Source organism: Carica papaya, chromosome 8, assembly GCF_054855325.1.
Source record: "Carica papaya isolate Zhongbai chromosome 8, ASM5485532v1, whole genome shotgun sequence".
NCBI classification, from domain to species: Eukaryota; Viridiplantae; Streptophyta; class Magnoliopsida; order Brassicales; family Caricaceae; genus Carica; species Carica papaya.
This window is the reverse complement of record NC_142316.1, coordinates 10375825-10390236: the sequence shown is the minus strand read 5'-3', so window position 1 is coordinate 10390236 and position 14412 is coordinate 10375825. Positions and strand designations below refer to the sequence as shown.

At 46.3% G+C, this 14412-nt stretch overlaps 3 non-coding genes and 25 pseudogenes across 3 annotated transcripts; 27 read left to right on the top strand and 1 right to left on the bottom strand.

The window, feature by feature from the left end:
- The first annotated feature begins 86 nt into the window (after positions 1 to 86).
- LOC148241281 (5S ribosomal RNA) lies at positions 87 to 205 on the top strand (annotated as a pseudogene).
- A 205-nt stretch (positions 206 to 410) lies between these two features.
- Positions 411 to 529, top strand: LOC148241280 (5S ribosomal RNA; annotated as a pseudogene).
- Positions 530 to 720: 191 nt separating this feature from the next.
- On the top strand, positions 721 to 839 carry LOC148241279 (5S ribosomal RNA; annotated as a pseudogene).
- Positions 840 to 1048: 209 nt separating this feature from the next.
- Positions 1049 to 1167, top strand: LOC148241278 (5S ribosomal RNA; annotated as a pseudogene).
- A 916-nt stretch (positions 1168 to 2083) lies between these two features.
- Positions 2084 to 2202, top strand: LOC148241277 (5S ribosomal RNA). The gene has a single exon (XR_015815785.1). It is a non-coding gene; the product is annotated as a 5S ribosomal RNA (ribosomal RNA).
- An 830-nt stretch (positions 2203 to 3032) lies between these two features.
- LOC148241276 (5S ribosomal RNA) lies at positions 3033 to 3151 on the top strand (annotated as a pseudogene).
- A 209-nt stretch (positions 3152 to 3360) lies between these two features.
- On the top strand, positions 3361 to 3479 carry LOC148241275 (5S ribosomal RNA; annotated as a pseudogene).
- Positions 3480 to 4041: 562 nt separating this feature from the next.
- On the top strand, positions 4042 to 4160 carry LOC148241274 (5S ribosomal RNA). The gene has a single exon (XR_015815790.1). It is a non-coding gene; the product is annotated as a 5S ribosomal RNA (ribosomal RNA).
- A 564-nt stretch (positions 4161 to 4724) lies between these two features.
- LOC148241273 (5S ribosomal RNA) lies at positions 4725 to 4843 on the top strand (annotated as a pseudogene).
- Positions 4844 to 5050: 207 nt separating this feature from the next.
- Positions 5051 to 5169, top strand: LOC148241272 (5S ribosomal RNA; annotated as a pseudogene).
- A 205-nt stretch (positions 5170 to 5374) lies between these two features.
- Positions 5375 to 5493, top strand: LOC148241271 (5S ribosomal RNA; annotated as a pseudogene).
- Positions 5494 to 5698: 205 nt separating this feature from the next.
- LOC148241270 (5S ribosomal RNA) lies at positions 5699 to 5817 on the top strand (annotated as a pseudogene).
- Positions 5818 to 6730: 913 nt separating this feature from the next.
- On the top strand, positions 6731 to 6848 carry LOC148241269 (5S ribosomal RNA; annotated as a pseudogene).
- Positions 6849 to 7051: 203 nt separating this feature from the next.
- Positions 7052 to 7169, top strand: LOC148241268 (5S ribosomal RNA; annotated as a pseudogene).
- A 206-nt stretch (positions 7170 to 7375) lies between these two features.
- Positions 7376 to 7493, top strand: LOC148241267 (5S ribosomal RNA; annotated as a pseudogene).
- Positions 7494 to 7696: 203 nt separating this feature from the next.
- LOC148241266 (5S ribosomal RNA) lies at positions 7697 to 7815 on the top strand (annotated as a pseudogene).
- A 209-nt stretch (positions 7816 to 8024) lies between these two features.
- On the top strand, positions 8025 to 8143 carry LOC148241265 (5S ribosomal RNA; annotated as a pseudogene).
- Positions 8144 to 8348: 205 nt separating this feature from the next.
- Positions 8349 to 8467, top strand: LOC148241264 (5S ribosomal RNA; annotated as a pseudogene).
- Positions 8468 to 9350: 883 nt separating this feature from the next.
- Positions 9351 to 9469, top strand: LOC148241263 (5S ribosomal RNA; annotated as a pseudogene).
- A 209-nt stretch (positions 9470 to 9678) lies between these two features.
- LOC148241262 (5S ribosomal RNA) lies at positions 9679 to 9797 on the top strand (annotated as a pseudogene).
- A 562-nt stretch (positions 9798 to 10359) lies between these two features.
- On the top strand, positions 10360 to 10478 carry LOC148241261 (5S ribosomal RNA; annotated as a pseudogene).
- Positions 10479 to 11038: 560 nt separating this feature from the next.
- On the top strand, positions 11039 to 11157 carry LOC148241260 (5S ribosomal RNA; annotated as a pseudogene).
- Positions 11158 to 11366: 209 nt separating this feature from the next.
- Positions 11367 to 11485, top strand: LOC148241259 (5S ribosomal RNA; annotated as a pseudogene).
- A 563-nt stretch (positions 11486 to 12048) lies between these two features.
- Positions 12049 to 12167, top strand: LOC148241258 (5S ribosomal RNA). Its single transcript, XR_015814806.1, has one exon. It is a non-coding gene; the product is annotated as a 5S ribosomal RNA (ribosomal RNA).
- A 204-nt stretch (positions 12168 to 12371) lies between these two features.
- On the top strand, positions 12372 to 12490 carry LOC148241257 (5S ribosomal RNA; annotated as a pseudogene).
- Positions 12491 to 12698: 208 nt separating this feature from the next.
- On the top strand, positions 12699 to 12817 carry LOC148241256 (5S ribosomal RNA; annotated as a pseudogene).
- Positions 12818 to 13021: 204 nt separating this feature from the next.
- LOC148241255 (5S ribosomal RNA) lies at positions 13022 to 13140 on the top strand (annotated as a pseudogene).
- Positions 13141 to 13844: 704 nt separating this feature from the next.
- On the bottom strand, positions 13845 to 13963 carry LOC148241254 (5S ribosomal RNA; annotated as a pseudogene).
- Positions 13964 to 14412: the final 449 nt, after the last annotated feature.

The following is a 14412-nucleotide window of genomic DNA, read 5'->3' as shown; positions in this document are numbered from 1 at the left end:
GATACAGAGTGCACACACAAGGAAACAAATGACGGGAGGGGGAAGAAAGGAGAAGGAGTTTATGTATTTGCAGCGCGAAATTAATCAGGTGCGATCATACCAGCACTAATGCAACAGATCCCACCATAACTCCGCAGTTAAGTGTGTTTGGGCGAGAGTAGCACTCAGATGGGTGACCACTTGGGAAGTCCTCGTGTTGCACCAATTTTTTTGCAGATGATTCTTTAAACGTTACGTGCGACTTGAATTATGGTCCTCAGGTTTATTCGCAAATGTGAGTCACGGCGCTGTAGCATTTTACTTGATATTAGAACGAGAACGGGAGGTGCAGTGCGCACGAACAAGGAAACAAATGACGGGAGGGGGAAGAAATGGGAATGAATTTATGTATTTGCAGCGCAAAATTAAACAAGTGCGATCATACCAGCACTAATGCACCGGATCCCATCAGAACTCCGCAGTGAAGTGTGCTTGGGCGAGTGTAGTACTCGGATGTGTGACCTCTTGGGAAGTCCTTGTATCGCAACAATTTTTTTTCAGAGGGGTCGTTCGACGTTACGCGTGACTGGAACTATGGTCCACTGGTTTATACGCAAATGTGAGTCAAGAATCAGGGGCATTTTAATCGATATTAGAACGAGAAGGAGAGGTGCACAAGGAAACAAATGATGGGAGGGGGTAGGGAAGAAGGAGTGTATGTATTTTCAGCATGAAATAAAGAGGTGCGGTCACACCAGCACAAATGCACCGGATCCCATCAGAACTCTGCAGTTAAGTGTGCTTTAGCGAAAGTAGTACAATGATGGGTTACCTCCTGGGAAGTTCTCGTGTTGCACCCATCTTCTTTTTTTCAGATGTGCCGTTCGACGTTACGCGCGACTTTAATTATGGTCCGCAGATTTATTCACAAATGTGAGTCACGGCGCCGTGGCATTTTACTTGATATTTGAACGAGAACGTGAGGTGCAGTGCGCACGCACAAGGAAACAAATGACGGGAGGGGGAAGAAAGGAGAAGGAGTTTATGTATTTGCAGCGCAAAATTAGACAGGTGCGATCATACTAGCACTAATGCACCGGATCCCATTGGAACTCCGCAATTAAGTGTGCTTGGGCGAGAGTAATACTCGGATGGGTGACCTCTTGGGAAGTCCTCTTGTCGCACTAATTTTTTTTTTCAGACCGGTCGTTCGACGTTATGCGCGACTGCAACTAGGGTCCACTGGTTTATACGCAAATGTGAGTCAAGAAGCAGGAGCATTTTAATCTATATTAGAACGATAAAGAGAGATGCAGAGTGCACGCACAAGGAAACAAATGACGGGAGGGGGAGGGAAGGAGAAAGAGTGTATGTATTTTCAGCACGAAATGAAACAGGTGCGATCATACCAACACTAATGCATCGGATTCTATCAGAACTCCATAGGTAAGGGTGCTTGGGCGAGAGTAGTACTAGCATGGGTTACCTCCTGCGAAGTCCTTATATTTCACCCATTTTCTTGTAAAGTCCTCGTGTTGCACCCATTTTTTTACAGATGATTTTTTCGAAGTTACGCGCGAATTGAATTATGGTCCTCAGGTTTATTCGCAAATGTGAGTCAAGAAGCAGAGGCATTTTAATCGATATTAGAACGAGAAGGAGAGGTGCAGTGTGAATGCACAAGGAAACAATTGACGGGAGGGGGGATGGAGGGAGAAAAAGTGTATGTATTTGCAGCGCAGATTGAAACATGAGCAATCATACCAGCACCAATGCAACGGATTCTATCGTAACTCCGCAAGTTAAGGGTGCTTGGGCGAGAGTAGCACTAGGATGGGTGACCTCCTACGAAGTCCTTATATTTCACCCATTTTCTTAGGAAGTCCTCGTGTTGCACCCATTTTTTTGCAGATGATTCTTTCGACGTTACGCGCGACTTGAATTATGGTCCTCAGGTTTATTCGCAAATGTGAGTCACGACGCCGTTGCATTTTACTTGATTTTTGAACGAGAACGAGAGGTGCAGTGCGCACGCACAAGGAAACAAATGACGGGAGGGGGAGGAAAGGAGAAGGACTTTATGTATTTGAAGCGCGAATTAAACTGGTGCGATCATACCATCACTAATGCACCGGATCCCATCAGAACTCCGCAGTTAAGTGTGCTTGGGCGAGAGTAGTACTCGGATGGGTGACCTCTTGGGAAGTCCTCGTGTCGCACCAATTTTTTTTCAGACGGGTCGTTCGACGTTACGCGGGACTGGAACTAGGTTCCACTGGTTTATGCGCAAGTGTGAGTCAAGAAGCAGGGGCAGTTTAATCGATATTAGAACGAGAATGAGAGGTGAAGTGTGAATGCACAAGGAAACAAATGACCGGAGGGGGTAGAAAGGAGAAGGATTGTATGTATTTGTAGCGCGAAATTAAACAGGTGCGATCATACCAGCACTAAAGCTCCGGGTCCCATCAGAACTCCGCAGTTTAGTGTGCACCTATTTTTTTTCGGATAGGTTGTTCGACGTTACGCGCAAATGGAATTATGAACCGCTGGTTCATTTGCAAAGGTGAGTCACGGTGCCGGGGCATATTACTTGATATTAGAACAAGAAAGAGAGATGCAGAGTGCACGCACAAGGAAACAAATGACGGAGGGGGGATGGAAGGAGAAAGAGTGTATGTATTTGCAGTGCAGAATGAAACATGAGGGATCATACCAGCACTAATGCAACGGATTCTATCAGAACTCCGCAGTTAAGGGTGCTTGGGCGAGAAAAGTACTCGGATGGGTGACCTCCTGCGAAGTCCTTATATTTCACCCATTTTCTTGGGAGGTCCTCGAGTTGCACCCATCTTTTTGCAGATGATTCTTTCGACGTTACGCGCGACTTGATTTATGGTCTGCAGGTTTATTTGCAAATTTGAGTTATGGCGCCGTGTCATTTTACTTGATATTAGAACGAGTACGGGAGCTGCAGTGCGCACGCACGAGGAAATAAATGACGGAAGGAGGAAGAAAAGAGAAGGAGTGTATGTATTTTCAGCACGAAATTAAATAGGTGCGGTCACACCAGCACAAATGCACCGGATCCCATCAGAACTCCGCAGTTAAGTGTGCTTTGGCAAAAGTAGTACAATGATGGGTTACCTCCTGGGAAGTTCTCGTGTTGCACCCATTTTCTTTTTTTCAGATGTGCCGTTCGACCTTACGCGCGACTTTAATTATGGTCCGCAAATTTATTCGCAAATGTGAGTCACGACGCCGTGGCATTTTAGTTGATATTTGAACGAGAACGAGAGGTGCAGTGCGCACGCACAAGGAAACAAATGACGGGAGGGGTAAGAAAGGAGAAGGAGTTTATGTATTTGCAGTGCGAAATTAAACAGGTGCGATCATACCAACTCTAATGCACCGGATCACATCAGAACTCCGCAGTTAAGTGTGCTTGGGCGAGAGTAGTACTCGGATGGGTTACCTCCTCGGAAGTCCTCGTGTCGCTCTAATTTTTTTTTCAGACGGGTCATTCGACGTTACGCGCGACTGGAACTAGGGTCCACTGGTTTATACGCAAATATGAGTCAAAAAGCAGGGGCATTTTAATCGATATTAGAATGAGAAGGAGAGATGCAGAGTGCACGCACAAGGAAACAAATGACGGGAGGGAGGATGGAGGGAGAAAAAGTGTATGTATTTGCAGCGCAGAATGAAACATGAGCAATCATACCAGCACCAATGCAACGGATTCTATCAGAACTCCGCAAGTTAAGGGTGCTTGGACGAGAAAAGTACTCGGATGGGTGACCTCTTACGAAGTCCTTATATTTCACCCCTTTTCTTGGGAGGTCCTCGTGTTGCACCAATTTTTTTGCAGATTATTCTTTCGACGATACGCGCGACTTGAATTATGGTCCTCAGGTTTATTCGCAAATGTGAGTCATGGCACCGTAGCATTTTACTTGATATTAGAACGAGCACGGTTGGTGCAGTGCGCACGCACAATGAAACAAATGACGGGAGGGGGAAGAAAGGAGAAGGAGTTTATGTATTTGCAGCGCGAAATTAAACGGGTGCGATCATACCAGCACTAATGCACCGGATCCCATCAGAACTCCGCAGTTAAGTGTGCTTGGGCGCGAGTAGTACTCAGATGGGTGACCTCCTGGGAAGTCCTCGTGTCGCACCAATTTTTTTTCAGACGGGTCGTTCAACGTTACGCGCGACTGGAACTTGGGTCCGCTGGTTTATATGCAAATGTGAGTCAAGAAGCAGGGGCATTTTTAATCGATATTAGAACGAGAAGGAGAGATGCAGTGTGAACGCACAAGGAAACAATTGATGGGAGGGGGAGGGAAGGAGAAGGAGTGTATGTATTTTCAGCACGAAATGAAACAGGTGCGATCATACCAGCACTAATGCAACGGATTCTATCAGAACTCCGTAGGTAAAGGTGCTTGGGCGAGAGTAGTACTAGCATGGGTTACCTCCTGCGAAGTCCTTATATTTCACCAATTTTCTTGCGAAGTCCTCGTGTTGCACCCATTTTCTTTTTTTCAGATGTGCCGTTCGACGTTACGCGCGACTTTAATTATGGTCCGCAGGTTTATTCGCAAATGTGAGTCACGGCGCTGTAGCATTTTACTTGATATTAGAACAAGAACGGGAGGTGCAGTGCGCACGCACAAGGAAACAAATGACGGGAGGGGGAAGAAAGGGGAATGAGTTTATGTATTTGCAGCCCGAAATTAAACAGGTGCGATCATACCAGCACTAATGCAGCGGATCCCATCATAACTCCGCAGTGAAGTTTGCTTGGGGGAGATTAGTACTCGGATGGGTGACCTCCTGGGAAGTCCTCGTGTCACACCAATTTTTTTTCAGACTGGTCGTTCGACGTTACGCGCATCTGGAACTAGGGTCCGCTGGTTTATACGCAAATGTGAGTCAAGAAGCAGGGGCATTTTTTAATCGATATTAGAACGAGAATGATAGCTGAAGTGTGAACGCACAAGGAAACAAATGACGAGAGGGGGAAGAAAGGAGAAGGAGTGTATGTATTTGCAGCGCGAAATTAAACAGGTGCGATCTTACCAGCACTAAAGCCTCGGATCCCATCAGAACTCCGCAGTTAGGTGTGCTTGGGCGAGAATAGTACTCGGATGGGTGACCACTTGGGAAGCCCTCGTCTTGCACCTATTTTTTTTCGGATGGGTTGTTCGATGTTAGGCGCGAATTGAATTATAAACCGCTGGTTCATTTGCAAAGGTGAGTCACGGTGCCGGGGCATATTACTTGATATTAGAACGAGAAAGAGAGATGCAGAGTGCACACACAAGGAAACAAATGACGGGAGGGGGAAGAAAGGAGAAGGAGTTTATGTATTTGCAGCGCAAAATTAATCAGGTGCGATCATACCAGCACGAATGCAACAGATCCCATCATAACTCCGCAGTTAAGTGTGCTTGGGCGAGAGTAGTACTCGGATGGGTGACCACTTGGGAAGTCCTCGTGTTGCACCCATTTTTTTGCAGATGATTCTTTCAACGTTACGTGCGACTTGATTTATGGTCCTCAGGTTTATTCGCAGATGTGAGTCACAGCGGTGTAGCATTTTACTTGATATTAGAACGAGAACGGGAGGTGCAGTGCGCACGCACAAGGAAACAAATGACGGGAGGGGGAAGAAAGGGGAATGAGTTTATGTATTTGCAGCGCAAAATTAAACAGGTGCGATCATACCAGCACTAATGCACCGGATCCCATCAGAACTCCGCAGTGAAGTGTGCTTGGGCGAGAGTAGTACTCGGATGTGTGACCTCTTGGGAAGTCCTCGTATCGCAACAATTTTTTTTCAGAGGGGTCGTTCGACGTTACGCGCGACTGGAACTATGGTCCGCTGGTTTATTTGCAAATGTGAGTCAAGAATCAGGGGCATTTTAATCGATATTAGAACGAGAAGGAGAGGTGCAGTGTGAACGCACAAGGAAACATTTGATGGGAGGGGGAGGGAAGGAGAAGGAGTGTATGTATTTTGAGCACGAAATGAAACAGGTGCGATCATACCACCACTAATGCAACGGATTCTATCAGAACTCCGTAGGTAAGGGTGCTTGGGCGAGAGTAGTACTAGCATGGGTTACCTCCTGCGAAGTCCTTATATTTCACCCATTTTCTTGTGAAGTCCTCGTGTTGCACCCATTTTTTTGCAGATGATTCTTTCGACGTTACGCACGACTTGAATTATGGTCCTCAAGTTTATTCGCAAATGTGAGTCACGACGCTATTGAATTTTACTTGATATTAGAACGAGAACGGGAGGTGCAGTGCGCACGCACAAGCAAACAAATTACGGGAGGGGGAAGAAAGGGGAATGAGTTTATGTATTTGCAGCGCAAAATTAAATAGATGCGATCATACTAGCACTAATGCACCGGATCCCATCAGAACTCCGCAGTTATGTGTGCTCGGGCGAGATTAGTGCTCGGATGGGTGACCTCCTGCGAAGTCCTTATATTTCACCCATTTTCTTGGGAGGTCCTCGTGTTGCACCCATCTTTTTGCAGATGATTCTTCCGACGTTACGCGCGACTTGATTTATGGTCCGCAGGTTTATTCGCAAATGTGAGTCACGGCACCGTGGCATTTTACTTGATATTAGAACGAGTACGGGAGGTGCAGTGCGCACCCACAAGGAAACAAATGACGGGAGGAGGAAGAAAGAGAAGGAGCGTATGTATTTGAAGCGCAAAATTAAACAAGTGGCATCATACCAGCACTAATGCACTGGATCCCATCAGAACTCTGCAGTTAAGTGTGCTTGGGCGAGAGTAGTGCTCGGATGGGTGACCTCTTGGGAAGTCCTCGTATCGCAACAATTTTTTTTCAGATGGGTCGTTCGACGTTACGCGCGACTGGAACTATGGTCCACTGGTTTATACGCAAATGTGAGTCAAGAAAAATGGGCATTTTAATCGATATTAGAACGAGAAGGAGAGGTGCAGTGTGAACGCACAAGGAAACAAATGATGGGAGGTGGGAGGGAAGAAGGAGTGTATGTATTTTCAGCAAGAAATTAAACAGGTGCGGTCACACCAGCACAAATGCACCGGATCCCATCAGAACTCCACAGTTAAGTGTGCTTTGGCGAAAGTAGTACAATGATGGGTTACCTCCTGGAAAGTTCTCGTACCCATTTTCTTTTTTTCAGATGTGCCGTTCGATGTTACACTCGACTTTAATTATGGTCCGAAGATTTATTCGCAAATGTGAGTCACGGCGTCGTGGCATTTTACTTGATATTTGAACGAGAACGGGAGGTGCAGTGCGCACGCACAAGGAAACAAATGACGGTAGGAGGAAGAAAAGAGAAGAAATGTATGTATTTGAAGTGCAAAATTAAACAAGTGGCATCATACCAGCACTAATGCACTGGATCCCATCAGAATTCTGCAGTTAAGTGTGCTTGGGCGAGAGTAGTAGTCAGATGGGTGACCTCCTGGGAAGTCCTCGTATCGCAACAATTTTTTTGCAGATAGGTCGTTCGACATTACGCGCGACTGGAACTATGGTCCGCTGGTTTATACGCAAATGTGAGTCAAGAATCAGGGGCATTTTAATCGATATTAGAACGAGAAGGAGAGGTGCAGTGTGAACGCACAAGGAAACAAATGATGGGAGGGGGGAGGGAAGAAGGAGTGTATGTATTTTCAGCACGAAATTAAACAGGTGCGGTCACACCAGCACAAATGCACCGGATCCCATCAGAACTCCGCAGTTAAGTGTGCTTTGGCGAAAGTAGTACAATGATGGGTTACCTCATGGGAAGTTCTCGGGTTGCACCCATTTTCTTTTTTTCAGATGTGCCGTTCGAAGTTACGCGCGACTTTAATTATGGTTCGCAGATTTATTCGTAAATGTGAGTCACGGCGCCGTGGCATTTTACTTGATATTTGAACGAGAACGAGAGGTGCAGTGCGCACGCACAAGGAAACAAATGACGGGAGAGGGAAGAAAGGGGAATGAGTTTACGTATTTGCAGTGCGAAATTAAACAGGTGCGATCATACCAGCACTAATGCACCGTATCCCATCAGAACTCCGCAGTGAAGTGTGCTTGGGCGAGATTAGTACTCGGATGGGTGACCTCCTGGGAAGTGCTCGTGTCGCACCAATTTTTTTTCAGACGGGTCGTTTGACATTACGCGCGTTCGGAACTAGGGTCCGCTGGTTCATACGCAAATGTGAGTCAAGAAGTAGGGGCATTTTAATCGATATTAGAACAAGAATGAGAGGTGAAGTGTGAACGCAAAAGGAAACAAATGACGGGAGGGGGAAGAAAGGAGAAGGAGTGTATGTATTTGCAGCGCGAAATTAAACAGGTTCGATCATACCAGTACTAATGCAACGGATTCTATCAGAACTCCGCAGTTAAGTGTGCTTGGGCGAGATTAGTACTCGAATGGGTGACCACTTGGGAAGCCCTCGTGTTGCACATATTTTTTTTCGAATGGGTTGTTCGACGTTACGCGCGAATAGAATTATAAACCGCTTGTTCATTTACAAAGGTGAGTCACGGTGCCAGGGCATATTACTTGATATTAGAACGAGAAAGAGAGATGCAGAGTGCATGCACAAGGAAACAAATGACGGGAGGGGGGATGGGAGGAGAAAGAATGTATATATTTGCAGTGCAGAATGAAACATGAGGGATCATACCAGCACTAATGCAACGGATTCTATCAGAACTCCGCAGTTAAGGGTGCTTGGGCGAGAAATGTACTCGGATGGGTGACCTCCTGCGAAGTCCTTATATTTCACCCATTTTCTTTGGACGTCCTCGTGTTGCACCCATCTTTTTGCATATGATTCTTTCGACGTTACGCACGACTTGATTTATGGTCCGCAGGTTTATTCGCAAATGTGAGTCACGGCACCGTGGCATTTTACTTGATATTAGAACGAGTACGGGAGGTGCAGTGCGCACGCACAAGGAAACAAATGACGGGATGAGGAAGAAAAGAGAAGGAGTGTATGTATTTGAAGCGCAAAATTAAACAAGTGGCATCATACCAGAACTAATGCACTGGATCCCATCAGAACTCTGCAGTTAAGTGTGCTTGGTCGAGAGTAGTACTCGGATGGGTGACCTCCTGGGTAGTCCTCGTGTCGCAACAATTTTTTTTCAGATGGGTCGTTCGACGTTACGCGCGACTGGAACAATGGTCCGCTGGTTTATACGCAAATGTGAGTCAAAAATCAGGGGCATTTTAATCAATATTAGAACGAGAAGGAGAGTTGCAGTGTGAACGCACAAGGAAACAAATGATGGGAGGGAAGGAGGGAAGAAGGAGTGTATGTATTTTCAGCACGAAATTAAACAGGTGCGGTAACACCAGCACAAATGCACCGGATCCCATCAGAACTCTGCAGTTAAGTGTGCTTTGGCGAAAGTAGTACAAAGATGGGTTACCTCCTGGGAAGTTCTCGTGTCGTACCCATTTTCTTTTTTTTAGATGTGCCGTTCGACGTTACACGCGACTTTAATTATGGTCCGCAGATTTATTCGCAAATGTGAGTCATGACGTCGTGGCATTTTACTTGATATTTGAACGAGAACGAGAGGTGCAGTGCGCACGCACAAGGAAACAAATGACGGGAGGGGGAAGAAAGGAGAAGGAATTTATGTATTTGCAGCACAAAATTAAACAGGTGCGATCATACCAGCACTAATGCACCGGATCCCATCAGAACTCTGCAGTTAAGTGTGCTTGTGCGAGAGTAGTACTCGGATGGGTGACCTCTTGGGAAGTCCTCGTGTTGCACTAATTTTTTTTTCAGACAGGTTGTTCGACGTTACGCGCGACTGGAACTAGGGTCCACTGGTTTATACGCACATGTGAGTCAAGAAGCAGGGGCATTTTAATCGATATTAGAACGAGAAGGAGAGATGCAGAGTGCACGCACAAGGAAACAAATGATGGGAAGTGGGATGGAGGGAGAAAAAGTGTATGTATTTGCAGCGCAGAATGAAATATGAGCAATCATACCAGCACCAATTCAACGGATTTTATTAGAACTCCGCAAGATAAGGGTGCTTGGGCGAGAGTAGAACTAGGATGGGTGACCTCCTGCGAAGTCCTTATATTTCACCCATTTTCTTAGGAAGTCCTCGTGTTGCACTCATTTTTTTGCAGATGATTCTTTCGACGATACGCGCGACTTGAATTATGGTCCTCAGGTTTATTCGCAAATGTGAGTCACGGCACCGTAGCATTTTTCTTTATATTAGAACGAGTACGGGAGGTGCAGTGCGCACGCACAAGGAAACAAATGACGGGAGGGGGAAGAAAGGAGAAGGAGTTTATGTATTTACAGCGCGAAATTAAACGGGTGCGATCATACCAGCACTCATGCACCGGATCCCATCAGAACTCCGCAGTTAAGTGTGCTTTGGCGAGAGTAGTACTCGGATTGGTGACCTCCTGGGAAGTCTTCGTGTCGCACCAATTTTTTTTCAGACGGGTCGTTCGACATTACGCGCGACTGGAACTAGGATCCGCTGGTTTATACGCAAATGTGAGTCAAGAAGCAGGGGCATTTTAATCGATATTAGAACGAGAAGGAGAGGTGCAGAGTGATCGCACAAGGAAACAATTGATGGGAGGGGGAGGGAAGGAGAAGGAGTGTATGTATTTTGAGCACGAAATGAACCAGGTGCGATCATACCAGCACTAATGCAACGGATTCTATCAGAACTCCGTAGGTAAGGGTGCTTGGGCGAGAGTAGTACTAGCATGGGTTACCTCCTGCGAAGTCCTTATATTTCAACAATTTTCTTCTGAAGTCCTCGTGTTGCAACCATTTTTTTTGCAGACGATTCTTTCGACGTTACGCGCGACTTGAGTTATGGTCCTCAGGTTTATTCGCAAATGTGAGTCACGGCGCCGTGGCATTTTACTTAATATTAGAACGAGAACGGGAGGTGCAGTGCGCACGCACAAAGAAACAAATGACGGGAGGGGGAAGAAAGGGGAATGAGTGTAAGTATTTGCAGCGCGAAATTAAACAGGTGCGATCATACAAGCACAAAAGCGCCGGATCCCATCAGAACTCCGCAGTTAAGTGTGCTTTGGCGAAAGTAGTACAATGATGGGTTACCTCGTGGGAACTTCTCGTGTTGCAGCCATTTTCTTTTGTTCAGATGTTCCGTTCGACGTTATGCGCGACTTTAATTTTGGTCTGTAGATTTATTCGCAAATGTGAGTCACGGCGTTGTGGCATTTTACTTGATATTTGAACGAGAACGGGAGGTGCAGTGTGCACGCACAAGCAAACAAAAGACGGGAGGGGGAAGAAAGGAGAAGGAGTTTATGTATTTGCAGCGCAAAATTAAACAGGTGCGATCATACCAGCACTAATTCACCGGATCCCATCAGAACTACGCAGTTAAGTGTGCTTGGGCGAGAGTAGTACTCGGATGGGTGACCTCTTGGGAAGTCCTCGTGCCGCATTAATTTTTTTTTTCAGACTGGTCGTTCGACGTTACGCGCGACTAGAACTATGGTCCACTGGTTTATACGCAAATGTGAGTCAAGAAGCAGGGGCATTTTAATCGATATTAGAACGAGAAAGAGAGATGCAGAGTGCACGCACAAGGAAACAAATGACGGGAGGGGGGATGGAGGGAGAAAAAGTGTATGTATTTACAGCGCAGAATGAAACAGGAGCAATCATACCAGCACCAATGCAACGGATTCTATCAGAACTCTGCAAGTTAAGGGTGCTTGGGCGAGAGTAGCACTAGGATGGGTGACTTCCTGCTAAGTCCTTATATTTCACCCATTTTCTTAGGAAGTCCTCGTGTTGTACCTATTTTTTTGCAGATGATTCTTTCGACGATACGCGCGACTTGAATTATAGTCCACAGGTTTATTCGCAAATGTGAGTCACGGCACCGTAGCATTTTACTTGACATTAGAACGAGCTCGGGAGGTGCAGTGCGCACGCACAAGGAAACAAATGACGGGAGGGGGAAGAAAAGAGAAGGAGTTTATGTATTTGCAGCGCGAAATTAAACGAGTGCGATCATACCAGCACTAATGCACCGGATCCCATCAGAACTCCGCAGTTAAGTGAGTTTGGGCGAGAGTAGTACTTGGATGGGTGACCTCCTGGGAAGTCCTCGTGTCGCACTAATTTTATTTCAAACGGGTCGTTCGACGTTACACGCGACTGGAACTAGGGTCCGCTGGTTTATACGCAAATGTGAGTCAAGAATCAGTGGCATTTTAATCGATATTAGAACGAGAAGGAGAGGTGCAGTGTGAACGCACAAGGAAACAAATGATGGGAGGGGGGGAGGGAAGAAGGAGTGTATGTATTTTCAGCACGAAATTAAACAGGTGCGGTCACACCAGCACAAAAGCACCGAATCCCATCAGAACTTCGCAGTTAAGTGTGCTTTGGCGAAAGTAGTAAAATGATGGGTTACCTCCTGGGAAGTTCTCGTGTTGCACCCATTTTTTTTTTTCAGATGTGCCGTTCGACGTTACGCTCGACTTGAATTATGGTCCTCAGGTTTATTCGCAAATGTGAGTCACGGCGCCGTGGCATTTTACTTGATATTAGAACGAGAACGGGAGGTGCAGTGCGCACGCACAAGGAAACAAATGATGGGAGGGGGAAGAAAGGGGAATGAGTTTATGTATTTGCAGCGCGAAATTAAACAGTTGCGATCATACCAGCACTAATGCACCGGATCCCATTAGAACTCCGCAGTGAAGTGTGCTTGGGCGAGATTAGTACTCGGATGGGTGACCTCTTGGGAAGTCCTCGTGTCGCACAAGTTTTTTTTCTGACGGGTCGTTCGACGTTACTCGCGTCTGGAACTAGGGTCCGCTGGTTTATACGCAAATGTGAGTCAAGAAGCAGGGGCATTTTAATCGATATTAGAACGAGAATGAGAGGTGAAGTGTGAACGCACAAGGAAACAAATGATGGGAGGAGGGGAGGGAAGAAGGAGTGTATGTATTTTCAGCACGAAATTAAACAGGTGCGGTCACACCAGCACAAATGCACCGGATCCCATCAGAACTCCGCAGTTAAGTGTGCTTTGGCGAAAGTAGTACAATAATGGGTTACCTCCTGGGATATTCTTGTGTTGCACCCATTTTCTTTTTTTCAGATGTGCCGTTCGACGTTGCGCGCGACTTTGATTATGGTCCGCAAATTTATTCGTAAATGTGAGTCACGGCGCCGTGGCATTTTACTTGATATTTGAACAAGAACGAGAGGTGCAGTGCGCACGCACAAGGAAACAAATGAGGGGAGGGGGAAGAAAGGAGAAGGAGTTTATGTATTTGCAGCTTGAAATTAAACAGGTGCGATCATACCAGCACTAACTCACCGGATCTTATCAGAACTCCGCAGTTAAGTGTGCTTGGGCGAGAGTAGTAATCGGATGGGTGAGCTCCAGCGAAGTCCTTATATTTCACCCATATTCTTAGGAAGTCCTCGTGTTGCACCCATATTTTCTCAGATTATTCTTTCGACGATACGCGCGACTTGAATTATGGTCCTCAGATTTATTCGCAAATGTGAGTCACTGCACCGTAGCATTTTACTTGATATTAGAACGAGCACGGTTGGTGCAGTGCGCACGCACAAGGAAACAAATGACGGGAGGACTTCCCAGGTGGTCACCCTCCATCCCCCCTCAAGTCATTTGTTTCCTTGTGCGTGCACTCTGCATCTCTCTTTCTCGTTCTAATATCAATTAAAATGCCCCTGCTTCTTTACTCACAATTGCGTATAAACCAGTGGACCCTAGTTCCAGTCGCGCGTAACGTCGAACGACCCGTCTGAAAAAAGAAATTAGTGCGACACGAGGACTTCCCAGGTGGTCACCCATCCGAGTACTACTCTCGCCTAAGCAGACTTAAATGCGGAGTTCTAATGGGATCCGGTGCATTAGTGCGGGTATGATCGCAGCTGTTTAATTTTGCGCTGCAAATACATAAACTCATTCCCCTTTCTTCCCCCGACCGTCATTTGTTTCCTTGTGCGTGCGCACTGCACCTCCCGTTCTCGTTCTAATATCAAGTAAAATGCTACAGCGCCGTGACTCACATTTACGAATAAACCTGAAGACCATAATTCAAGTCGCGCGTAACGTCGAAAGAATCATCTGTAAAAAAATGGGTGCAACACGAGGACTTCACAAGAAAATGGGTGAAATATAAGGACTTCGCAGGAGGTAACCCATGCTAGTAATACTCTCGCCCAAACACCCTTACCTACGGAGTTCTGATAGAATCCGTTGCATTAGTGCTGGTATGATCGCACCTGTTTCATTTCGTGCTTAAAATACATACACTCCTTCTCCTTCCCTCCCCATCCAATCAATTGTTTCCTTGTGCGTTCACACTGCACCTCTCCTTCT